Below are 26,407 nucleotides of genomic sequence, written 5' to 3' on the forward strand. Positions count from 1 at the left end.
CAGAAGAATACTGAAGATAAGGTGGATAGATCACGTAACTAATGAGGAGGTATTGAATAGGATTGGGGAGAAGAGAAGTTTGTGGCACAACTTGACTAGAAGAAGGGATCGGTTGGTAGGACATGTTTTGAGGCATCAAGGGATCACAAATTTAGCATTGGAGGGCAGTGTGGAGGATAAAAATCGTAGAGGGAGACCGAGAGATGAGTACACTAAGCAGATTCAGCAAGATGTAGGTTGCAGTAGGTACTGGGAGATGAAGAAGCTTGCACAGGATAGAGTAGCATGGAGAGCTGCATCAAACCAGTCTCAGGACTGAAGACCACAACAACAACAACAACAACAGTGTCATCTGCAGAAAGTAACAATGCTACGTGTTGAATTTTAAGTGGAAACTCGTTGATTTATATAAAGAATAGGTGTACACTTAAAATTGAACCTTGTGCGACTTTCTATGCGCTTTCTTCTTAGTCACTAAAATTCTGTACCCTTCCAATATTATTTTAATTATTCAGCTCAACCTTACGTGTTCTGTTTCTTGAGTATGGTTAAAAAAATGGTTCAAATGGCTCTGAGCACTATGGGACTTAACATCTGTGGTCATCAGTCCCCTAGAACTTAGAACTACTTAAACATAACTAACCTAAGGACATCACACACATCCATGCACGAGGCAGGATTCGATCCTGCGACCGTAGCAGTCGCGCGGTTCCGGACTGAGCGCCTGAACCGCTAGACCACCGCGGCCGGCGAGTATGGTTCAAACCAGCTCTGCATAAAGCCATCAATTCCATGAAACTTAAAGATAGAATTCCCATAAGCAACCCTTCTGGAGTTCAGACTGTGGTACAATAAGTGGTACTACTCTTAAGTGCATTACTTTTTCGAAGTTTTTTTTTTTGAAAAAATATGTCAGTAAGGAAACTGGACGATAATTGTTTAAGTCTGTCTTGTCACTTTCTTACAAAGATGTTTAACAATTGCGTATTTTAACCCTCCTGGAAAATTCTCTGTGCCAGATATGCATTGCATAAACCACTAAGTACATTGCCAATTAAGTTGGAAAAAATTTTCAGAATTCTTTTGAAAGACCATCAACGCCAAATGAGCTTTCCTTTTTTAGAATTTTTATTATTCGATAAATTTCAGTAGTGGATGTTGGTGTTACTTATAATTGCTTCACGTTTTGTGGAATACCATTTTTAATATAATTTCTTGCATCTTGAACTGAACCATTTAATCCTATTTTTACTGTTTCATTTAAACAGTGATAATTAAAAATATTGGTAACTTGTGAGTTATCAGTCACATGTTGTCAGTTAGTTAAATATACTGTGGTATCTTGTTCACTTACTGGCTGTCGTGTCTCCCATTTGACAATATTCAATATACTTTTTGTGTTAGTATCTGCATTATTTATTTCTGTCCGATTCGCAGACTTCTGGACAATTTAATGACTTTCCTTAAAATACTACAGCATTTTTAGAGTAAGCAAGTAAAGATGAATCTTGGCTTGCTTCGGCTTCTATATGTAAATTTCTACCTTACTGTTGTACGAGATTCGCAGATTTCCTGTTTTTTTAAATAAATATTACGGACAAATTTTTAGGAAAGGAACTTTCAAATATTGAGATAAAATCACTGTCGAAAAATCGAATTTGAAATTAGTATCTTTTTCTGTATATACCTCGTCCCATACTACCCTGTTTAACTTTTAATACCCTGTATCTTGTTCTTATTAATAAACCTCACTGCATTGCGTGAAACTGCGTCAGGGCTGTAAGGTGTGTAATGTTTATTTCCATTAATTGTGCATCATGATCATAGTTCATTAACAAATAGGTGCACATTAATTGTTTCAGCCTAAGCACTGTCTATAAATACCTAATTTGGCGACTGAAATTACATTGAAACACCCGAATAATAATTCAACTTCATTTTACCTGTCTGTATCTTTTAATAAGTAACAATTCACAAGTACATGCTTCTAGATTCTGATACAGAAAAACTATTTTTTCAATATATTTGACTTTGTCTCCAACTTTTGCATATTTTGTAGCTCTTCCTTTTTCCAAGTTAACTCTACACGAAAGAGATGGTAATGTGTAGTCCCTGATATTTAGCTTTTCCCTCTGTGTGATTACGTGATGTTCAGAGAGGCACAGGACACCTACTGCTTCATAATTTTCCACATCTTATAGCTTATTTCTCTTGATTTTCAGCCCTCTTATGTTCTGATGAAACAAACATGGAGGTAGAGGTCAACATGTTGACGCTTCAAACAATGACACATGAATTTTATTTTGTGTGCCTCTTAACAATGTATTCTACCAGATTCCAGCTGCCATAGCAGCATCAAAGAAGTGCACGGTCGACGCTGTTAGAGAGGCTGAAACGAGCCTCTTCAGAAATATGAAAATATAGTTTGCATCTCGGCACACCAGTGCCGTAGTTAACCAGTTAAGTGTAGTATACACTGTTGCGGTGGTGAGGTGTCATACAAACGATGAGGGCGAAGCTGTACATCTCCTTAGGACTATGTCAGGCAAGAAAGAAGAAAGAATAGTGCTTACTACCCCGTCGATGCCCACATGAATGCGATGCTCTTGACCATCGTGTGTTTTTTGCCAACTGTTGGCCGCTTAGTTCAATAATGGTTCAAATGGCTCTAAGCACTATGGGACTTAACATCTGAAGCCATCAGTCCCATAGACGTAGAACTACTTAAACCTAACTCACCTAAGAACATCACACACATCCATGCCCGAGGCAGGATTCCAACCTGCAACCATAGCAGCTGCACGGTTACGGAATGAAACGCCCAGAACCGCTCGGCCCATGTCAGTACTACCGATGAATCTCTGTCGTAGTAGTAATACTTACTACCGCAGAGCTGGCAGATAGTATAAAATAGTGGAAGGAATTAAAATTTGATAAGTTGGGAAGATTTGGCTCAACTACTGGAGGAATGAATAACAATCTAACAATAATTTGATTCTATAATAAGCTCTAGCGTATTTAGTTAAAATATATTCTGCTCGTATGTTGAATGTGCAACTTAATGAACTCGCGCAACAGACACTAGATGTCCTTCCTAGTCTGCAGACGCTGGTGGTGAGTGTGGTGGCTGCAGCATGCAACAGTCGTTACAAGTGCATTGTTTACGCTATTAGGTAGCAACGTATATTTCAGTAACTGTAACTTTAACAACGTTACTCAAATCCAAATGGAAGACTGCTAAAACAAAATCGTGTGACGAGACCGGCCTCCGCAGAGACTGCACAAGATTAAATATCTTAAGCATACAGAACAGTACATGAGTCACTCCCAGGAGACACAAAGCTAATACCGTGTAACACTACCTCTGGCCTTGGTAAATGGCTCAATTCGGCGGGGAACTGTCCACATGTTTCTTCGGGTATGTCAGATACATATGAAGCCAATCACTGATTACTATATCACGCAGACTAACAGACTGACAGCTACATTTCGCCCGTTGTTCCAAATCGGACCAGACATGTTTTCTGGGAATACGATGTAGCAGGACACGCCAAATTTGACTGGGTACCCGAGTGTTCGTCATATCAGGAACATACCTGTGCAACCCAATAAACACTGTTGCTGTCATCTTGGGAGGCTGGAGTGTTCACAGCATACTCAGCACGACTATGTAAAAGGAAGGGCAATACTTGGTCATCGGTAATGTTGAAGTAAGTGACCTGATGGACATTTACATATCCTCAACAGGTGGGTGCCACTCTAAAAACACCTCTCAAAATCATAGAACTCCCTCCACACAATGCAGGTCATTAAACAGTGGACTGGGCTGTTACTACACCCGATCTCTTGCACCGTTTGAAACTGGACAAAGTCGGGACTCGTCGAAGCAGAGTACTGTATTGTCCAATTTCTGTATGGTTTGGCCAATTGAAGACGTGTAGCTTTATGTACGATGTTGCATTGCCTGTATGATTTAGAAATACATCGCAAAGTTTTTTCGGACCTGTATCCATGTCCGAAGGAACACTGGATCGTAATTTGGAATAACAAAGTCACAGCAATATCGCATTATCCGCCGACACAGGGTAAGCGACTTCCGAGTAAGATGTCCCCCCCCCCCCCCCCCCCATGTAGAAAAGGTAAATCGAACGGTATACTTAGTCACACAGTAGCATCGTATAACGGATGTCCGAGTACAGAATGTAAAACATGATAGACGACATATGGCAGTCGGGTTCTGACCGTGAGTCATGCTCGCATGGCTAAATGGATAAGGCGACGCTCGTGGTAAGCCAGTCCCTGTCCGGCACAAATTTTCATTGCCACCATTCCGGTATATAGCTGATGGTTGTCCGTACTGGCGACTGGGAATATATTTAATACGTTAGTGTAGAATTTTGTGTCGCTTTGACCAATGATCTTTTATGGGATAGCCTGTTCCAAATATTCATTCCTTCAGTTCCCTTCTGAATGTTGGTGAGGTGATCCTGCACACTGACGGATGCAAATCCTGTCGGGTTTCAAACAGCCACTGACCAGGCGTGACGTTCGTCTGCAGTAGCTGTCGATCGGGACATTTGACGATCATTATCTGTAAGCCGTATAAACTAAAAGAACCAGAGGTTGTACGGAGTGTCAAGGAGAGGATAAGGGAGCAATTGACAGGAATGGGGGAAACAAATGCAATAGAAGAAGAATGGGTAGCTTTGAGGGATGAAGTAGTGAAGACAGCAGAGGATCAAGTAGGTAAAAAGACGAGGGCTAGTAGAAATCCTTGGGTAACAGAAGAAATATTGAATTTAATTGATGAAAGGAGAAAATATAAAAATGCAGTAAATGAAGCAGGCAAAAAGGAATACAAACGTCTCAAAAATGACATCGACAGGAAGTGTAAAATGGCTAAGCAGGGATGGCTAGAGGACAAATGTAAGGATGTAGAGGCTTATCTCACTAGGGGTAAGATAGATACTGCCTACAGGAAAATAAAAAAGGCCTTTGGAGAAAAGAGGACCACTTGTATGAATATTAAGAGCTCAGATGGAAACCAGTTTCTAAACATTCATGGTGGTGTCTGTTTGTTCTATATCGTGTCTCCCTACCACTTTCGCGCAACGACGCTCTGAGCGTGTTTTTTAGGGAATTGACTAGTTTGAACCTGGGACCTGTTGCTGGTAAGGAGGCGCCAGACCACACATGACATGTAGAACTCAGAAGAGTTCAGTGAGACGAGAGATGATATAACCAAATACTCAATGATTTCAGCGTCAGCTACACTGCACTCCCTGTAAAGGAATCTTAATACTAACTAAATTTATTGTAAGGGGTTCAAGGCTTTCCTATTTTTAGTTATCTGGTAAAATAACGTCGAAAAAGCAGTTAAGTTTACCATTGGAAATTTTATTCTACTCACAAAAACATCATTTATATATTGCACTATTGATAAAAGGAAATGTTTTACTACAGGACGGTAAAAACCAACTGCGTTCAACAAAAAATGTGAACGAATATTCCCTGAGTGGGTTTTCAAGTTCTACAATCGATCGAAGGATGACCTATGTCATATCACATCTATAATCTAGGTTTAATTTAAGTATCACAAAAGACAAAACTATCAAAATGGTCTACAACTATCAAATTGGTCTACAGTGACCCTCAATTATCTTTAATTACTTATTTAACTTGTCGTAAATTACAGTGGCTGATGTGGCTTCTCAATAACTATATAAAAGAAAAATCATCGCGTTTTAGATCTGTTCTTCAAGTGGCAAATTTTAACCCATGAGTTTTAGTTAACGATCGACACTGCTATTACGCAAAAAGGGGGTGTAACAGATGAGACTTCTGCAGTTCTGAGTGAAGCCTTATGCGCTCAAAAATGAGGCATCGCGTGCGTTCATTACCTTGTCGGTGTTTAAGCAGCGTCAGGGCGGCAGCGGCCGGCGCAGCAGCCATCCAGATCGCCGTCTCGGAACAACTCTCCTCTAACTTCTCCTTACTACAATTTACCGAAGTAGGTTTAAAAAAAAAACTATCTGGCTATGTTTTCATCTGACCAATCAGGGTCTCAATGTTAACCTTAAGCTCCGCCTACAAAAATTCTGTCTATCCAATGAGAAACGTTATACTTTTCGTGGTGGGGCAATGTTTTTTAAAGTTTGCAACGTAACAGAGACGCGAAAAAGTCTCACGCTAAAACTTGTGGGTGGTAATGGCCCTTTTTGTGTTATCGTAAGATCTATACTGTTTTTCTGGAGGGCTCTAGCTTTTAACATGGGCTGGGTGGTGGTCATTGACGTACCTGAGACGCGAGAAAGCCTCACGCTAAAACGTGCGGGTGGTAGACTTAGCGGTAGGCTAGCAACGTGGGTGTCCACTCCGTCCGTTATCGTAGGGCCTTCTAGCTTAACACGGTTCTGCTCTCGGCTTCTGTCGTCGTTTCTCCCCTCGGAACTGCGTCTGCCTCACGGTGGGAAGGTACGAGATGCATTTAGGCATTTTTGTGTTTGTCTGTGGCATTCCATTTGCTCACTCGTTACTTGTCTTACTTTGGTTAATTTAATGTCACGATTTATTCGGAGCTATGTAACATACTAGTAGATTTGCTTATTATGTCAGGGTTTTCATGGAAGGTGTTGGATTTGCCTGACACCTTACAAGTTCTAAGCAAAGAAGGGAAAGCAGAAAGGTGGAAGGAGTATATAGAGGGTCTATACAAGAGCGATGTACTTGAGGACAATATTATGGAAATGGAAGAGGATGTAGATGAAGATGAAATGGGAGATACGATACTGCGTGAAGGGTTTGACAGAGCACTGAAAGACCTGAGTCGGTGTAGACAACATTCCATTGGAACTACTGACGGCCTTGGGAGAGCCAGTCCTGACAAAACTTTATCATCTGGTGAGCAAGATGTATGAGACAGGTGAAATACCCTCAGACTTCAAGAAGAATATAATAATTCCAATCCCAAAGAAAGCAGGTGCTGACAGATGTGAAAATTACCGAAGTATCAGTTTAATAAGTCACAGCTGCAAAATAGTAACGCGAGTTCTTTACAGACGAATGGAAAAACTAGTAGAAGCCGGCCTCGGGGAAGATCAGTTTGAATTCCGTAGAAATGTTGGAACACGTGAGGCAATGTTGACCCTACGACTTATCTTAGAAGCTAGATTAAGGAGGGACAAACCTACGTTTCTAGCATTTGTAGACTTAGAGAAAGCTTTTGACAATGTTGACTGGAATACTCTCTTTCAAATTCAGAAGGTGGCAGGGGTAACATACAGGGAGCGAAAGGCTATTTACAATTTGTACAGAAACCAGATGGCAGTTATAAGAGTCGAGGGACATGAAAGGGAAGCAGTGGTTGGGAAGGGAGTGAGACAGGGTTGTAGTGTATCCCCGATGTTATTCAATCTGTATATTGAGCAAGCATTAAAGGAAACAGAAGAAGAGTTCGGAGTAGGTATTAAAATCCTTGGAGAAGAAATAAAAACTTCGAGGTTCGCCGATGACATTGTAATTCTGTCAGAGACAGCAAAGGACTTGGAAGAGCAGTTGAACGGAATGGACAGTGTCTTGAAAGGAGGATGTAAGATGACCATCAACAAAAGCAAAACGAGGATAATGGAATGTAGTCGAATTAAGTCGGGTGATGCTGAGGGAATTAAATTAGGAAGTGAGACACTTAAAGTAGTAAAGGAGTTTTGCTATTTGGGGAGCAAAATAACTGATGATGGTCGAAGTAGAGAGGGTATAAAATGTAGATTGGCAATGGCAAGGAAAGCGTTTCTGAAGAAGAGAAGTTTGTTAACATCGAGTATAGATTTAAGTGTCAGGAAGTCATTTCTGAAAGTATTTTTATGGAGTGTAGCCATGTATGGAAGTGAATCATGGACGATAAATAGTTTGGACAAGAAGAGAATAGAAGCTTTCTAAATGTGGTGCTACAGAAGAATGCTGAAGATTAGATGGGTAGATCACATAACTTATGAGGAGGTATTGAATAGAATTGGGGAGAAGAGGAGTTTGTGGCACAACTTGACCAGAAAAAGGGATCGGTTGGTAGGACATGTTCTGAGGCATCAAGGGATCACCAATTTAGTATTGGAGGGCAGAGTGGAGGGTAAAAATCGTAGAGGGAGACCAAGAGATGACTACACTAAGCAGATTCAGAAGGATGTAGGCTGCATTAGGTACTGGGAGATGAAGAAGCTTGCACAGGATAGAGTAGCATGAAGAGCTGCATCAAACCAGTCTCAGGACTGAAGACCACAACAACAATATCTGTAAGCCGTATTACAAAGCTGTAAGTGTGGTACACCATTCCTTGTAGACAAGTTGGACAGACCGCTCTGATAAACGTGGCAATCTCGCAACGTCAGTCACTGTTTAGGATTGGGCAGTTCCAAACACGATAGCCCCGGCGTGTCATTTTATAGTGTGTTAATCTCGACCACTCTTAATGCGTTAATTCTATACAGCCGAGTAGTGCAATTACACCACTTCACTGCCATAACATAGTGGAGGCACCACTTCTACACCATCTACAGTGCTCCAAAGCGAACAGCGTGGTCTTTTGACGGAGTTGGGTGTTGGATCACGAGGGAGGGGTGATTATACTTTGTCTGGTGAGTTTAATATAATCAAACCGTTTCCCCAGTCCCGACCATTCTACCCGCTTCAGTGCTCTCATATTACGATACGGCGTGTCTTGAAGTCGTTGAGGCACGCTGGTACTTGATTTTACGTTTCCACTTGCTTATGATGCTACTGAGTGACTAAGTATAGCGTTCGATTTACCTTTGCTACACTAGAGCGATTTCGATAGGCCATTTTTATGTAACGCGCTTTTATGGACGTACTTAATGTCAAAAGTCATCCAGATCATTCTTTCTGGACGTTAAAATTTTCTTAAGGCTTTTTGTACATTTAAATTATGACTCAGTTCTGACTGACGCACACACTTCCTGCGAACAAGCTTCTATCTTTACCACTCGTGACGTTTCCACGTGTAAAAGATAGCGCCTGCTATCTATGAACGCCTTCAGAGTCATACTAGAGCTGGCTAACGGACGCAGTTAGTAGGCGAGTAGGTCGGACTTAGCGAATAGTGTACTCCCTCCAATGGGCTCCGGTACTGCCGCAGGAGGGCGAGCTGGGGGTGAGAGTTGAGCCAGAGCTAAGGGAGCAAGCGGTTACCTGACCAGCCAGCCAGCGGATCGGACATCGTCTACTAGAGTGCTCCACATAGATATACCCAGTGTTTTCAAAGCAAGCGATGGGGAAACAAGGCATGCTTTCACCTGGCGAAAGACTCTCACAGTGCAGTATGTTCCAGTACACTTTACGTGTCAGATAGATCTCCATTTTCTCTGGATATACTGCAACGTGTGCAATAGAAAAATAAGTAAACTAATGTGAAAATGAAGACTGTATGTGGCAGTTCTTTTTATTGTCTGAACGGAAATGATATTTATTTATCACTTAATAAGATTTTTGTGGCAGTAATTTTAATATGATGCTTCTGAGTCATGTACTTTTTTGTTAAGGGCAAAAATTTATATTTCGTTACTGTTAACTTATACACGCTGCCTGTAATTTACCTGCTAGACAGTCTGGTGTAAATAACTGCGAGCTGTTAAGAGGTTCTCTGCTTTTAACCTTGGCGAACTTTGTAATTTTCCACACTGAATACCACACGTCTGCAATTCCTGCCAGATGACGACTTTTAGGTCTAAAGTAGTTACAGAGTAATAAAAATGAAAACTCATAGCATCTTGTGGTAGTTGTTCATGAAATGACATCTTTTATGTAAACTGTGAAGTACTATTTTAAGAAGGCATCCTCGTTAGTTTAAAGTCACCAACAGTGGGCCTTTCCACACCCTTTTGTCAGTTACACCCTCTTAGGCAACACTAAGCCAGCTTTTATGCCTGTTTCAGTATTATGAACTTGGACACAGAGAAGCAGAATTTACTTTATGTTCTGCGAACTTGTAATCCTTCTGAAGCGCATAAAACCACAAAACATGCGAAGAGATTTAGCATAACGTATCAATGTATCACAATCTACTAACAGAAACAGAAGACAAGTAACTGTATCAGCCGTTTTAAATGCCTGTGTTTGCTGTTAAACGGCAGAGACGCAGGCACTTACTCAGCGTGAAACATCATCCTCCGGAAATACCATACGCTTGTGCTAGTTATGGATCGCTGATTCTGATGTTCTGTTACACAAGTCACTGGCAAGAAATGGATGTTTGTTCCCTGTGCAGACAAAACGTACTTGGAGTGTGTTCTCACTGCTAGGCACCAGAAAACCGTGCCGGTAAAAGAAACCCTAGAGTTAGCGCTGTTGTATTTCACCATGAAAGACCTGAGTCGAAACAAGGCCCCAGGAGTAAACAATATCTCATTAGAACTACTGACTGCCTTGGGAGAGCCAGTCCTGACAAAACTCTACCACCTGGTGTGCAAAATGTACGAGACAGGCGAAATACCCTAAGACATCAAGAAGAATATAATAATCCCAGTCGCAAAGAAAGAAGATGTTGAATAAAATATTCTCAGACTTCTTGCCGCCTGAAATCTTGGTAAAACCTCGAGCTTTCGACGATATTCACCACCGTCGTCATCGTCAGGAATCTGACTGGCTAAACAGCAGCTGCGGTGGACCTTATGTAGCCCCAGGACGGCTTGTGATTGGACGGCTCCTGATTGGACGGCGAATACGTCACGGTGTCGCAGATGTTATCGACGCCTGCACTGGTGGCGCCATCGCTCCCGGAGTATCGAAGACCCGCGGCGAAGCTCTCTGACGCTTCTCCATATCGAGCGCTCGCTTCCTTGCACCACTAAGATTGTAACTATTGTCACGATTAAAATTGTTATCGCACATTCTAATTTCTATCGCCTCTTTTTTAAAAAAAAACATCTTAAAGTCCGAGCCCCTAGGCCTCCAAGGCTTTACGGATTACCTAAGATCCATAAAGATAATGTCCCTTTAAGACCCATCATTAGTGCTATTGGATCTTCTACATACAGGCTAGCGAAATTCTTGGCTAATTTAATGACTCCCATAGTTGGCCATTGTGAACACCACATCAAAAACTCTCAAATGTTTATTGAGAAAATCAAACAGATTAGAGTTGGTCCAAATGATATTTTAGTTAGCCTAGATGTGGTCTCGTTTTTTACCAAGTTTCCTATTGAGGACACATTGCAATTTCTGACAGAACACTTTCCTCCGGAAACTGTACAGTTGTTTCGACATGTCATGACGACCACCTACTTTCCGTATGGCGGGAAATTTTATGAAATGAGGGATGGAATGGCCATGGGTTCTTCATTATCCCCTGTATTGGCTAACTATTTCATGGAACAATTTGAGGAACGTGCACTAAATTCGGCTCCACTCCGTCCATCTATTTTTTATCGTTATGTGGATGATACGTTTTTGGTTCGGCCGCATGGTGCAGGAGCCCTCGAGAATTTTCTTGAACATATGAATAGTGTGCACCCGAATAATCATTTCACTGCTGAGATAGAGAGAGAGGGAAAACTGCCGTTTCTAGATGTACTGGCGCAAAGAAAAGCAGATGGGCGACTTGGCTACTCTGTGCACCGCAAACCAACGCACACAGATCTATATCTCGACGCTAAGAGTTTCCATCATCCAGCTCAGAAGAAAGCCGTTCTAACTACATTGATATATAGAGCAAGAACTGTGTCTGACAAAGACCATTTAAATTCTGATATGGAGAAGCGTCAGAGAGATTTGCCGCGGGTCTTCGATACTCCGGGAGCGATGGCGCCACCAGTGCAGGCGTCGACAACATCTGCGACACCGTGACGTATTCGCCGTCCAATCAGGAGCCGTCCAATCACAAGCCGTCCTGGGGCTACATAAAGGCCACCACAGCTGCTGTTTAGCCATTCAGTTTCCTGAAGATGACGATGGTGGTGAATATCGTCGAAAGCTCGAGGTTTTACCAAGATTTGACGCGGCAAGAAGTCCGAGAATATTTTATTCAACAGTGCCGTCGTGAAAGACTTCGTTCTCAAAGAAGATGTTGACAGATGTGAAAATTACCGAACTATCACTTTAGTAAGTGACAGCTGCAAAATACTAACGCAAATTCTTTACAGACGAATAGAAAAACTGGTAGAATCAGACCTCGGGGAAAATGAGTTTGGATTCCATAGAAATATTGGAACACGTGATGCCTCACTGGCCCTACAACTTATCTTAGAAGAAATATTGAGGAAAGGTAAACCTACGTTTCTAGAATTTGTAGACTTAGAGAAAGCTTTTCAGAATGTTAACTGGAATACTCTCTTTCAAATTCTGAATGTGGCAGGGGTAAAATACAGGGAGCGAAAGGGGATTTACAATTTGTACAGAAACCAGACGGCAGTTATAAGAGTCGAGGGACATGAAAGGGAAGCAGTGGTTGGGAAGGGAGTGAGACAGGGTTGTAGCCTCTCCCCAATGTTATTCAATCTGTATATTGACCAAGCATTAAAGGAAACAGAAGAAGAGTTCGGAGTAGGTATTAAAATCCTTGGAGAAGAAATAAAAACTTTGAGGTTCGCCGATGACATTGTAATTCTGTCACAGACAGCAAAGGACCTGGAAGAGCAGTTGAACGAAATGGACAATGTCTTGAAAGGAGGGTATAAGATGAACATCAACAAATAAAAAACGAGGGTAATGGAATGTAGTCGAATTAAGTCGAGTGATGCTGAGGGAATTAGATTAGGAAATGAGACACATAAAGTAGTAAAGGAGTTTTGCTATTTGGGGAGCAAAGTATCTGATGATGGTCGAGGTAAAGAGGATATAAAATGTAGACTGCCAATGGCAAGGAAAGCATTTCTGAAGAAGAGAAATTTGTTATCATCGAGTATAGTTTTAAGTGTCAGGAAGCCGTTTCTGAAAGTATTTGTATGGAGTGTAGCCATGTATGGAAGAGAAACACGGACGATAAATAGTTTGGACAAGAAGAGAACAGAAGCTTTCGAAATGTGGTGCTACAGAAGAATGCTGAAGATTAGATGGGTAGATCACATAACTAATGAGGAGGTATTAATAGAATTGAAGACGAGTTTGTGGCACAACGTGACTAGAAGAAGGGATCGGTTGGTAGGACATGTTCTGAGGCATCAAGGGATCACCAATTTTGCATTGGTGGGCAGTGTGGAGGGTAAAAATCGTAGAGGGAGACCAAGAGATGAATGCAACCAAAGAGATTCAGAAGGATGTAGGCTGCAGTAGGTACTGTAAGATGAAGAAGCTTGCACAGGATAGAGTAGCATGGAGAGCTGCATCAAAACAGTCTCAGGACTGAAGACCAGAACAACAACAACAACATGGCACCTATACACTGTCCTTAACATGTTGGAAGTGGCAGTCTGAGAATAGACTGCGTTTCGTCAGAGCTAAGTGAATTCGAACGTGGGTAAAATGTTGGTGCTTGTACGGTCGGAGCTTCTGTAATCAAGGTAGCTGAATTATTGGTGTTTCAAGTGGCACCATACATCCAAGATTTACGCCGAACACAAAGAAAGCAGAAAAACGTCATCCACTAAGTCACAAAGACTGCTGGAAAATTCACTACAGAGCTGAATGTCACAATGGTGAACCATGTCACCACCAAAACAACACGAAAGGGTCTTCAGAAGTAAGGAATTCAAGGCGAGTTAGTATTCAAAAACCATTCGTCAGTGATGCAAATGTCCGCAACAGGAGAACGTGGTGCCGAAGTCATGAAACCTGGGCTACAGGAAATTGCGAGAATGTCATCCAGTCGGACGAGTCTTGTTTCACACTATTTCCAATTTATGGCCGATTTTGCGTCCCAAGAATGAAACATGGCGGACGTTCGGTGGTGATTTGGGCAGCCATATCATGGTACTCCACGGGCCACGTGATGACTCGGCAAGGCCGCATTACTGCCAGGGATTATGTGACCTTTTAGACTGGTCAGATCTATCCCTTGGTACACTGTTCGTTCCCCAATGGCGATAGGGCCAATGTTCTCCAGGACTAGTTATGCGAGCACGAGTATGAAGTGTCGAATCTCCTCTGGCCACCGTTGTCACCAGATCAAAATGTTACGAAGCATACTTTCTCAACTTGCACCTACTTTGAAGAGAAGAGTGCGTGAACGCTATCAACCTCCAACATAGTTACCTGAACTCTCCACTATCTTTCAGGAAGAATGGTATAAGATTCCCTTGAAACTTATCTATTACAAGCCTATTGGAAGCTGTTTTGAATGCCAACGGTTTCTCTACACCGAATTAGGCGTGGAAATGAGTTATGTTTTTGGTGTTTCCATATTTGTATCCACACCTGTAAGTTACTTCCGTGGAAGACGTCGCAGGGAGTTACTTTTCAACTGTTATGTATAGCTATTAGAAGTAATAATATTCAATACCTTATGTCTAATATACGATGAGAAAAGCGTCTTTTAATGTTGTGTACAGTTCATTTCAGACATATATATCTTTCTTGGTCTAACAAGTAACGTAATCACTAGAGTAGTAACGTATAAAATTTGTAATATTTTTAGTTGAATAAAGATTTATCAACAAATTGTGTCTGAAACTGTTGCTTTGAATTTTCACGAAACTGAAGAACATGTTGTTTCTTCTCTCTTACGGATTCTGCAGAGGAGCTTTGTGAGCCTCTGAAAAATAATAATGTCTGATTTAGATAAAGCTTTCATTCGTACAAACAAAAATTAAGTTTTCACTCTCAACTTACAGTTTAAGTCTTCTGCTGTAATATTTATTTCTATATTCGCAGGTCTGACTGTAGGTGCGGACAAATAAGCTCACTCATAACATTAAGACATTTACACTGGAATGGGAACACTGCAGTATCCTCTTTACTTCACCAACTTTTGAAAGACTCTCGTTCAGTAACAGAAGACTGTAAGACTGTTTAAAAACACTATCCGGTGTAGTAAATGTTGAGCTGTGTATTTTATTTTTACATCTCAAGACTTGTCGTGCGTTAGGTAATTTACACTTTTCCCAGCTCCTTTTAACAGCAATCACAGGGGCGGCAATATTTATATTTTTCTTTGTCACCTTGCTTCACTTGCAGATTTTACCTTCAGCCCACTAGTATTAGTAGAACTTTCAACTGGAAAGTTACTGAAAAATAATTTACAGTTTTAAACATGGCTGTTTCTCAGTAACCGCATACAGTTTTCAAACATAGCAATTACACAGACAACCGGTTTCAGATAACTGTTTGGTACAACTGACCCAGGTTTCGACACCTACTAAGGGTGCCTTCATCAGAATGAAAATTTGATTAACCGTAAAATTACACTGCGAGAAAGTAATGTTCAGAATTTAGAGCAGCTTCGCTTAAGACCAAACTAAAGCACCCTTCTCACGTATGCCTACCTAGGAACGACATCTGACGGTTAATTAAAATTTCATTCTGGTGAAGACACCCTTAGTAAGTGCCGAAACCTAGATCAATTATACGGAACAGTTATCTGCATCTAGTTGGCTGTCTAATTCCTATGTTTGAAAAAAAAAGTTATATTTTTCTATGAGAGCACAGAGTATATGTCGTTTGGGAGGGCCCGGAATTTATTAGCCTGGTTACATGCAGACGCTACTCACCTACTAGACCCGGTCCCCAGTAAGCCAAGGGTGCAAAATGGTAAGTAGCGAGTTCTTGAATTTCGTAATGTGATTAGATGAAGGAGACAAGACGGGCAACCGCCACTGGAGGGCTTCGATCGTCATTGTGTGACTGAAGTAGGTGAGTAGCGTCTGCATGTAAGCAGGAAATAAATTCCGGGCCCTCCCAAACGACATTAGCGAGCGTGTTTGGCAACCTAAAGGGATGCAGATACTTGTAGAAAAATAATGTGGCCAAACTGAGCTGTTCAATTTGAAACGACAGTAGAACGATGTGAACATTTAATAGAAACTAAACGCGACAAAAGATAAGGCCGTATTGTTTTTATGGGGCAACTTTATTGGCGAATGTACGATAAAAGATGGCGTTACGAAACAGCAACGTCCATTGTTACGAAATAATCCACGTGACGAGAAGAACCTTAGCCGGGTGATTGGATGTGTGGACGCGCCCGTCAACAACTTTGCAGAACGTTGCGGCAGTCTTCATGATATCATGGTGAACGAAGACAAAAAATAGGCAAGTAAGGGAAGTAATTCGTGTAGCCGCAAATTTTTGTAGATAGGTAGGACTGAGAGCTATGAAAAACATTACCGGTGAGGGTAAACATAGGAGTCGGGACAAGATATAAAAAGGTCACTTTTTCACGTTTTTTGGGAATATCTCTTAAACTGCGACCTCTGACGAAAAACATGTCCCAGTACAAAATTATTCTAGACTGAATTTCCTACAGAAAGTTCGTCTTCATTTTTCTCTGGAACTAATAGTTTGCTCGATTCAGGGGACTGAAATATCGCAGATTATTAAAAATTGCCTTTTTAATGGTATAAAATTATGTTTGTTCTAAGCTAAGTGGGTTGAAACTAAATTTGAAATGTATGTGCTACGAAGTACTTGTGAGAGCAGAAGAGCTGCTTTGAAAGATAAAATTTGGCTCTGGTTATGTGACGGTGGAGGAAAGGGAAGAGTGGGTTGATGAATGTGCGAAGGAAGGCAGGTCGCCGGAATTTGGTCAAGCACTTCCTTGATTCGCACACCTGCAACATGAAGAGCTAGGAAAGGCCACACCCCCCAACACAAGCGTTTCTCACTCAGTTGTTTGCATTGTAGCATTTCCCCATCTAGTTCTGTTATGTGAGTAGACAAAATACGACTGTGTTCGCGTTTATATACTGGCGTTATTTTCATTTTATTGAGTACTTATTTACAGTTATGATAAGAGTTTTCATGTAAAAGAAAGTTTCTGTCAACAATGTTTGAGAAATGCCTACTTTGTGATTGTGATGACCTCGGTGACCTGTAAAGCGTTGGTGTCAAACGGACACGTGAATTGGCAGATGCAAATTATTTGAGAAAAGATGGGAAAACTGAAGATTCCAATAGCAAAAACACGGTGCTGACCATACTTTTTTCCGAAAAGTGTACACCAGAACTAACTCAATTAAAAAACTTGTGAGAGAACCACTTTCAGAAGAACAGCCTCCAGGTCTTACGTTTGCTTTCATCTGTAGCGATATTTTGCTTTATTACTGTCTGTTTTGTGCGGATGCTGTTGACGATGAATTTCTTGACAATCAAAAGAAAACCATAACAGCTGCAGTGAAAGGTTATTTTCGATTCTTCAGTTACAACGAAGCAATTATAGTTCTTGCATGTGTGAGAATAATTAGAGAGACACCATCCGAAGACACGCCTGCTCCGTTGGGAATCTGCATACTCCATATGCAAAGAATATCGATGCTTGCTGTACAAAGTCCTTTGTAGGCTCAGCACCTACACAGAGAAAAGGCGAACGCTTTGTGGATGAAGGAGTTTCTGCTTCAATGAAGGAGAGGTTGAGTTACAATGAGGATAACGACGACTGATAGCCTATTTCACCATAGAGAAATTGTTGGAGCAAGTTCCAGGGAAAGTACCTCATATTAAGTCAGTGAAGGATAGAAATAGGGAGAAATTTGGAAACCACATCGTTTTAGCACAGTTTGCATCTTAAAAACTTTCGTTTTCTTACGTAGCTGAGGTGCAAATATTTGGAGATCTGAAAAAAATGGTACGTCGTATACACTGTTTCTTGCTGTATTGCATTCCAGCGAAAAAAAAAAAAACCACAACAGTAAACTGAAAATAAGTTGACATTTATATGATACGCTATCATTCCTGCCATTCTCCCTCGATCTTCATGCCGTCGCTCTCTTTATTCACAGGAAGTTCGAATCAAAAATTTAATGGTCTAGTGGCTGGTGTGGGATTAAAAGCAACTTATCACCTACCTCACCATCTGGAGCTATAAGCTGTCTGCTGCACTGAAGACGCTGCTCCAAGTGAAACACAGTGTCAATACGTATTCGAGAATGTCGACGTCAGTGACTCAGCTATCGATGCCTGGAATACCTTTTACAGCGTGAGAGCCTCAAGTACATTATCCCAACCAAAGCTCTTCCACCACATAAAGAGATCCAGAGGCTTAAATCAGTTTCTCTATTACAGAAGTATGTGGCCTAAGTGGTGTGGAACTTCAAATATCTGCAGAACAGACAAGCAATGCATTATTCTCGACTTGAAAATGATTAGTCCCATTCCACGCCGCAAATTGTCACCCACATTGCAAGTTATACTGTGAATGTACTCGTGCGGTAAGTGGCTTTGCTTGGTGCAGGCCACAGTACGAGTACCCGTGGTGTATGGCACACTCCTTGCTGTACGAATGGTGCTTCGACATTCGATTTACAATATGATGATGATGGCGATGTGAATTTAATTGTTGATTTTTAAATTCACACAACAAAGATAAGATGTTCATTTATAATAATTATTGTAGATTTTCTGTTAGTTCTAATCTCATCTGTCATTAAATACCAATTTTACATCATTAAAATAATATTTTTGATAAACTGAGATTTGTTGATTCCCTGCATCGTGCAAATTATCAGTCCTAGAGAAAAAATGAACAGGGCCGTTTTTGTAGAGAATTTAATGCTGTGAAATATTGTACGGAGATAAGGTTTCGTCAGAGAGAACTGTTTCCGAGTCATCCCCTGAGAATGAGAAAAAGTGACCTGTAAACGCGGCCTCACCAGTAAGCGATATGTTAGTATGTTTATGAGTCACTAACTGATCAAAAATGAAATGCTTTTAAGCTTTTATTTATAGAAACATTTTTTACATAACAACGGCGCACGACGAAGGAATTATCCAAATGGGAAGGAAATTGGTACATGTGATGTACGTGTACAGACAAACGAACGACTACAATTTCAGAAGAACTGGATGATTTATTCAAGAGGAATAGCTTCACAAGTGGAGCAAGCCAATAAAACTTTGGTCCATTTCGGGGCCTTATTCAAATGGTTTTCTTTTTGGCTAGACCCATGTCTATCCTTATATAGTATCCAGGAGACCATCATAAATCGCGATGACTTCAGTATAATTACCGTCCTTGAATGAAAACGTTATTTCTGTCCATCTCACTGCGTATTTCAATACCTTATGTACTATACTGTAGCAGTTCCTTGTAAGTAGGGTCCTAGTTTCATTCAGCTACGTTCTTGGCAATGATAGACACATAATGCGAAAGTTAATTTTGTCCGTAAGTTTTGCACAGCGCTTATAAAGGGCATATTATTGTTTTCCCACTTTCACTGTGGTGAAGTAAAGCTGGTAAGTGTTTTATATGGTAGCAGGTATCAACTGGCTGTAGTCAAAGCAGTACATTTTATGCAAATAAAACGACTGTGATATATATATATATATATATATATATATATATATATATATATATATATATATATATATATATATATATATATATATATATATATAAAATCTTTCCATTCTTGTAAATTTTCTGAACTCCTATACGTATCAAAAGAATTTAAGCTACCGTAATCAAGTATTTTTTTTATCTTATGACAACTGAAATCATCATAATTAACTTCCAACATGGACCGAAGCTAAACCTATCACTACAGTTCGGGAGCATTCCATTAAAATGGAAGTTCTTATCCCTAAACGTGTTACGTTTTACATGTAATTTTCTATAGCTGTGATGCTTGAATTTGTTAATATTGTAAGAATAGTGAATGATCATCGTCCTACATATAGAGCTTTAGAGCGACTTGGGAATATTGTGATCGTATACGAGGGTTGTCCTAAAAGTTCCAATCGGTCTCGAAATGGACATCACAGTGAAAACCCGATGAAGCTTTGCACAGACGTGATGGGCAGTGTCTCTAGAATGACCGTCGATCGCATCAAGACGCTCTTTTCAGTTGTGAGCGCACTGAAACTTCCTGGCAGATTAAAACTGTGTGCTCAACCGAGACTCGAACTCGGGACATTTGTCTTTCGCGGGCAAGTGCTCTACCACCTGAGCCACCGCAGCACGACTCGCGCCCGGTACCCACAGTTTTACTGCTGTCAGTATGTTTTCTCCCACCTTCCAAACTTTACAGAAGCTCTCCTGCGAACCATGCAGAACTAGCACTCCTGAAAGAAAGGATATTGCGGAGACATGGCTTAGCCACAGCCTGGGGGATGTTTCCGGAATTCTGTGCTGTGGGTAGGGGGTGTGAATCGTGCTTCGGTAGCTCGGATGGTAAAGCACTTGCCCGCGAAAGGCAAAGGTCCCGAGTTCGAGGCTCGGTCGGGCACACAGTTTTAATCTGCCAGGAAGTTTCAAAATATTTCTGATTTTCACTGTGGTTTACATTTAGTGGCCGATCGGAACTTACTTTTATTGGACAACCCTCGTATTTAGCGTGATGAATCATGGAAAATCAGGCTGGTCCCCCGAGAAGACAATACGAGACTATCACTGCAGCAGAACCACCAGTGCCAACACACTCAAACGAAGTCGTGTATATTTGAAGTAAATCAGAAATGTATTAAGAAACGTAAGAATTTAACGAATAAAAATATCAGTTTGGATGCGTATGCCACATCTTACTTGGAGCTTTATTCGCTGATACCTCCGTCATGTAGGTTATCTAACAATGCACGGAATTTTTTTATTTTCGTCAGGTTTATACATACTGACGGTACATAGTAATGCATTTACAACACTAACTATCATCATAACGGCTCGTTTAAGTTTCAGATGAGAGTGTACTGTTAATCAACTGGGTATTGATATGCTGGTGAGCCATATCGCCAAGTTAAATCAGTACCGCTCTTCCATGTTAATGCGTGTTACATATCGATACAGTCCAGCAAGAACACTGTTTTGACACATTGCTGTCTCCCCTGCTATTTCTTTACAGGATCTCAGCAGATGTTGTTGCTTCATCTTTGAGAAAACCAATCGACGTGTTGTTCCCGAAACTGCTTTCACTAGGACACCGTGTCTTAGTGTAGGATGTTTGACGATGCCTTTCTCCAGCCCGTTAGTAGTGGAGTCAGGTGTATATCTCTGTTGTGTGACTGACTTGAATGAAGATACTCGTAATATATTCAGCATTTGTGTTGTAATTGGTGTACATCTAATTAATGAAAGGCAGATGATGAAACCTGGTGCCAGCTCATAACTTAATTCTCTGAACAGCATCAAGGGGGTCTGAAGTTTTGCGTTCCCCTACAAAGGATGGATTAACATCAAACTTGTCAAGCATGCTCACCTCATGACAAAAAATAGTGAAGTTTGGAATTTAACCTGTAGCATTCAGTATTACTGCATATGATTTGGAATTGTCCTCCACTACATTTTCACTCATTTCCGGGAGAATAGTGATGCAAATTACTTTCAGAATAAGCATTAAAACTGGTTTTCTCAAAGTTGAAACCCAACGCACTAGCATGCACTACCGCAACTAGGGAAACGAATACAGGTAGATAATCAACTGAAAAAATGATATTGTAATTTTCTCTCTATCTTCACGGTAAATGATGACCGCCAAAACAGTTGCAGGATAAAGATTTATCAAAATTCTTGACCACGGTTTCGGTATATCTAAATACACCTTCATCAGAAGTAAAATACACTAAAATTACATCCTGCAATGGAGATTCATAAAACAATTGTGCCAAAGGCTCGTCAGTAGTTAAAACATCATCGCCATTTACACAACATGATCATGGGCAGAGGGTCGATGTGAACACAGCTCAGCATCAGTACTTCGCCTATGAACTCTATCTCCCAAATAACACAGTTTAATTCGACCTATTTTAAGTAAGGTAAACACAAGCTAGGAACTCTCAAATAAGATGGAGAAGCAACATTAATTTTGCGATAGGTTCGTCTGCTAAAATCTCCAAGTTGTTCGGCCCAGTACTTGTATATACGCAAGGAGATAGTTTTATCAGAACCAGAAGTGCCAATGACTTATACGCAGGTGAAAGAGTTATTTCTGAAAAAGTTTCACCCAATAACAAGGTTTCAACAAATTTTTTTTAGTGCTTACCAGGTTCCTGTGAAGACCAAAGATAAAATAATATTAATAACTTCAAGCACACGGGAAAATAAGCAAACTTTCTTCACACGCTCTATCCGTTAATGGTAAAGAACATATGCTGAATATATGATGCAGGCACACACCTTTCTTTATACTAATATTAACATAGTAGAGATCCTTTTTATATTAGGCCATTAGACTTCATACGATGTTGCAAATTGCAGTTTTCTCAAGACGTGATCCTTGTACTGAAAGGTGAATCGCTTAAAACCTAATACCTCGTTAATATCGTAAATGCTTCAAGATATCAAAATGATGTTTCTGGCAAATAATAATAATATTAATTTTTTACCATGATAAGTACGTTCAATCCTGGTTTCAAACGAGAAACAAAAGACATATTGCTCTCTGAAATTAATGATGTTCTTTTTTGAATTGCAATGGGAAACATTCGTTGAAATACCACACTATAATTCAGAAGAACTCACTATATTTACTGAAGCTAGACAGATGCTCATTAGGAGCTTAATTGACTGGAAGTACGAGTACGCAGTAGCCATAAATTCTCAATACATTGGACTCACTGAAACACGAGCATTTTCTGTATATTCCGTGTTAATAGCGCAAAACAGTGATACAAAAGTATTGCTGTGCCCTGCTATACATATAAACATATGGAGATGAAAGTGATATCGCCATGGATGGAAAGTAACGTTGTTCTGCACTGGTTTCGTATTAGTCACGCATAATCTTATCGCTCTGCATTCTGGTGTCCACACTTTGTCAGAAAAGGTTGAAATTATTCTTTTTGCATCGTGATAGGACTGAAGAAGTGGCAGAGCACTATGACTATGAATATAGTTTCGAAAATAAGGTGTAGAACTTATTCAACGTGCCCTGCGTGGTTAAAAGGTTCATGGCAATATAACCTGAAGAAGCAGTTACACCTGTAAAGTACTGTGACCAACATACGTTCCACTTTGAGCCACCGTCCAAGATCTCATGTCGCTGGTGCGCTAACGTATTTAAAAAGCCTGCAGCACACAGTCTTTGGACTTGCTGATAAAACCGAGTGTTGTAACTAGTTATTGTGTACGTAGGAGAGTACGAAATTAGCTCAACGTAGCGGGAAGAACAGCCAACATTTCAGAATTTTATCAGAAATGAGATCCGGTTTATCTACCTCGAACGCAATATCCGCTGAATTAAACAGATGCGTTCATGTGGGACGCAGCACAATAGGCCTTCAGCTGCATAGAATACCTCCAGTGAAATATACCCTCATTCACTGCTACCCTTCCAGGAAGCACAGCACTTGCGTTGTACTTGGGTTTCTTTTTGTATGCTCGGCACGTTTGTTGTGACAGCCAAGGAATGAGCGATGAGAGAGAGTGATTGATTACATGTGTAACTTACGCCAGAATAGTACCACTTTACATTAGAATCGTGCTTATCACGCTGTTTCTAATGCCTTTTCGTTGTTGTTGCCCATTGTATGTAAAACAATATGCTCGAACATCGACTCAGCAGAATAACTGGCTGCTGCTGCTGTAAAACGAAAAGTAAGTGAAATATCATCAGCCGGAAGATTGATCTGAACACCGCAGTGTTTCACTAGTCATGTCCGCAATGGATATGTAGTCCGAATACCGCTAGAGTTTTTCCAGTATATAAACATGATAGCAACACGTTCCAACTTGCAGATTAGGATTTTACATTGGCTGTTACGGACTGGGGGTGATGGGTGGACAGAATTTGGGGGAAGGGACCGGGGGGGGGGGGAGGGGTGGCAGAAGCGCTGAGTAATGTCAGTGGCTGGCCACTGTGTAGGTGCATGCATCCAGTCTGGATAATATATTTCGTTGATATGTAAATGTTTGAATTTAATGATGTAGATCCTACCACTGTAATATTGATTCAACGGATGATGCATGGACAATGTTCTTGTTTTCCATTGGTGTGAAAGTACAAAAAATAAGAAATAAAAGTTATAACTATAACTTATGGTTCAGTAGTTTGACGAGCCCCAACCTCTGTCGACGAAGGTACGAGCATACATATTTGGTTCCCAGATGTGTGAGTGGCTTGCAAACGTTTTAAATGATAGAAACCAGTACATCGTCCAAGACGGCGAGTATTCATCAGGGGTTAGGGTATCGTCAGGGGAGCCACAGGGAAGTGTGATCGGTCCCATCTTATCCTCTATGTACATAAATGGTCTGATGGACGGCGTGGACAGTACTTTACGGCTGGTTTCTGTGGTTCACGGGAAGATGTCACTGTTGGGCCACTCTAGGAGGTTACAAGGTGACTCAGAACTTCGAGTCGGTGTGATGAATAGCAGATTACTCTAAATGTGGAAATATGTGAGTTTGTGCGGATGAGTAGGAAAAACAATCCGGTAGCACAGTTTGATTTTCTAGGTGTAGCGCTGAAACGGATCGAGCAAGTTAACTTGATAGTAGGGAAGGTGAATGCGACTTCCATTTATTGGGAGAGTTTTGGGAATGTATGGCTCATCTATAAGGGATATAGCATGTAGAAGGCTAGTGCAAACCATCCTTGAGTACTGCTGAGCCCCACCTTGTCGGATTAAAGGAAGACATCGAAGCAATTCAGAGGCGTGCTGCTAGAGTTAAAAACTTCACTCAGGTTTTTCAGGAAGCGAAAATAATTGTTGTTTTCCTTTGGGACTATTAATTGATAGATATCAGTATGTACCATCACGAACTCCAGAAGGTGTTATAGAACAGCAACACGTATTTCACATATTTTACAACGTTTAGATAGTTATTGTAATTTCTATGTAGCTTTTCGTGTAAATACGTTGCATATCCTGTTAAAATATATTGTGAAATAACATTGTATATAAAAAATAATGTTAATTTTCTGTTACAGTGGCAAAAATAATGTGAAGTATTAATAGAAAATATTACTTGACAACTTAAATAACATTGTGTATTCATTTAGCTAACTTCCAAACTAAGAAAAGCAAGTTGTGTATGAGACATGAAACAATAACGTAGAAAAAGCTAAACAGAGGGGACAATTGTTGAATAGTTCGCTCACGAGAGAAGTTACCATAAACCTTCCTGAACTGTACGTCAAGGTATGTACAAATGTCCAACAAGTCCTTCACTTTCTCTGCTGACAGAAGAGAAGTTCTTCACACCATAAAGGGAATCTCACTACTGGCCTAGGGATGTTAATTGAAGTCGACTGTCTCTTCTGTTGGAAGCAGACAATGAAGCATCCAAGTTGAAAGATATTATGACTAAGAGGCACATACATTGCATTCGGATCATCTGCGTTGATTTACAAGCATGCAAGTAGTAATTTCCAGGTATGGATTTTACTCCATAATTTCTTCAAGAATATTGACAGCATGGAATTTACTCGGCTCTTTCCTTTATAATGAAAGGTGTACTTAAGATAGTTTCATTAACTGCAGATTTTCGTGCACCCCTAGTCATTGAATCATTTGTGCTTCTTTTCTCTCGATTGACGTCAAACTTTTGTTCTGCTATTGTAAAATATCCTCTCAAAACAAGATAGCTGTACAAAACGGCATTGTCCAGTTGTTGTTTTGTCAAACCAACTGCCATACCAAACAAATTACTTCAGTGTACAACCTTACTTTATTATGATATTCGGCGTTCTTTTATATACCACTTCTGATGCATTTTTTTTTTTTTGATAGTATACTTCAAGTTTGATTACTCTACTTTCCGTTATATCCTTTTGTTTAGTGACACATTATCCTTCGGAGTAAAACTTACATTTACCATTTTCATTGACATACAGGGTGATACAAAAAGTGTAAGGTGTCAGGCAAATCCAACACCTTCCATGAAAATCCTGACATGATACGTAAATCCAGTAGTATGTTACATAGCTCCGAATAAATCATGACATTAAATTAACCAAAGTAATACGAGTAACGAGGGAGCAAATGGAATACCAGAGACTAACACAAGAATGCCTAAATGCATGCCATACCTTCCCACCGTGAGACAGATGCAGTTCTGAGGGGAGAAACGAGAACAGAAGCTGAGAGCACAACCGTGTTATGCTGAAGGCCCTACGATAAGGGACAGACACCCACAGGTCCAGCTAACAGCTAGGACCACCCCCCCCCCCCCCAGCCCATGTTAAAAGACATAGCCCTCCAGAAGAACAGTATAGATCTTACGATAACGCTAAAAGGACCACACCAGCTGCAAGTTTTAGCGTGAGACTTTTTCACGTCTCTGTTACGCTGCAAACTTTAAAAACATTGCCCCACCATGAAAAGTATAACGGTCCTCTTTGGATGGACAGAATTTTTGTAGGCGGAGCTTAAGGTTAACATT

This window comes from Schistocerca gregaria, chromosome 1 (genome assembly GCF_023897955.1).
Source record: "Schistocerca gregaria isolate iqSchGreg1 chromosome 1, iqSchGreg1.2, whole genome shotgun sequence".
Taxonomy (NCBI): domain Eukaryota; kingdom Metazoa; phylum Arthropoda; class Insecta; order Orthoptera; family Acrididae; genus Schistocerca; species Schistocerca gregaria.